We start from the raw sequence: 2,032 nt of genomic DNA on the forward strand, positions 1-2,032 counted from the left end.
CATTTTTTAAAGATTGTATTTGGAAAACAAATTCAGGTATAGCACGTGTCCCCCTTTTGAATGGGTTCTATATATAACATTTTAAAACGAATGGTTCTGTGTAGAACGCTATGTTTGGGGGTTCTTCATGTAACCCCTTTGAAGGGGTTCTACATAGAACCATAAAGGGATCCACCAGAGCGATTACTCGAGGAACCCTTTATGGTTCTGTGCAGAACAATTTCTTCTAAGAGTGTGGAGTGTCGCCACACAATTTCTCTCAGAGGGCTTTTGACCAATGGCAATCCAATCCTGAATGACGTCACCACTATCCTGTTGTACTTTATGGGAGAGATGTATTAAGTAGTTTATAATGAGAAGAATAACAATAATCACCTGTTTTTCATAGGTTTTGTATCCATGGTCTCCTTCATATTAGGAAAGGAAGTTGATCCATAGCCTACTCAGAGACAACTGAGAGTTGGTCTCTGAGCAGCAGCACAAAGGGGTCGAGTCTCTCAATGTCCGTGTGTTGGAGATATTCCACCATATTGGTCCCAGCCTTTAAAACAATGTTAAAGAAGATGTTAAAGATATTGTAGAAATATATTGCAGAAGAGCAGAACTACAATCACACTTTTTCAATGCTATTGCTGTTTTCTACCTCCCTGGTGAGGTACCAATGCGGGAAGTTTGAGAGAGTATTTCTAAAATGTGTATGATCCAATACACACAGTTATTTAAAAAGCTGACGTCTTGTACATGCTCATCAGAACCAAGCCTAATTAAATAACACATTTAATATTAAATAAGTACATGTGCAGTAGCCACTTGGACAATTACAGATCCCCAGGTCAAAACACAACAGAAAGACATGGAAGATCGTATTTTTAAATCACACCTGTGGCCCCCCTAACTGTAATTTGGTATTAGTGGGTAATATTGATAGTAATAGTGATAATAAGATCATATTTTGAAAAGAAACACTACAGGATGTCATATTTAAAATGACTGTGAGTACCTTTCTTTAGTGACGGTTCTGAGGGGGGCAGGGATTAGTTGAGTGTGCTAATTGGAGCTGTGAAGTGTGCAGAGAAAATACAAATGTTTTCTTTTAATATGAAAACAAAGAACTTTTTTTTAACACCGACCTGGGATTGTGTTTCTTTCCAAGTTTCCTTATTGTTTCTGAGAAGAGACTGTTCACTTGCAAAGTGAACTGGACCCGTGTGACTCGCAGGTAAGGAGAGCCCGTGTTGAACTAAGATGGCTACAGTGAGTTTTCCTGGACAAAGCTCGGGCAAAGGATAGCGCAGAGTGCACCTGCACCTGAGATTGTGTTGAGAAGCTTTGTGATAAGAGCAGGTAAAGAGGGAAAAGAAACACAAGTATTTTCTTTGTTTGAAGAACACATTTTGTTTTAACTGAAACGGGACTACAACTTTTGAAAGGGAAATAGTTGCTAGTGCACTGTATTTTTATTGAGTTTATTAGAAGAAAAAAGCTTATATTTTGGACAGAACGAACTCGTTTGGCATGCAACTAGCAGCAAACGATGTGAAGCAAACAAAACAGTTAGCAAGTTAGCAAGTTAGCAAGTTACAGTCTGTCCTAGGTCCGGGGGTGCTTATGGTTGTTTATGGGTTCCCTTACCTTAGCCAGTGTCATGTACGGGTGTCCGTACCTTACTAGAGTGTTTGTTTTTATTATAATATATATATATATATATATATATATATATATATATATATATATATATATATATATATATATATAATAATGTAATATTTCAGATAAATCGTCACAGTGAGTGACACCAGCATTATTGGTTTTTTGAGAAATAAAAAAACAGAATGTAGAGAAGAAAATGTTGGAAGGAAGTTGGGAGAAAGACTGGTCTCCGAAGGAGCACCGGGACTGGTGGAAGCAACAACAACCAGATAAGACAGAGAAAGGAATTGTGATATTGTGTCAGGTTGGTGAGAATCAAGAAAAGAAAATAACAGAAATGGAAGATCATCATAAACAGTAATGTGAATTGAGAGAAGAAGTT

This window comes from Amia ocellicauda, unplaced genomic scaffold (genome assembly GCF_036373705.1).
Source record: "Amia ocellicauda isolate fAmiCal2 unplaced genomic scaffold, fAmiCal2.hap1 HAP1_SCAFFOLD_61, whole genome shotgun sequence".
NCBI classification, from domain to species: Eukaryota; Metazoa; Chordata; class Actinopteri; order Amiiformes; family Amiidae; genus Amia; species Amia ocellicauda.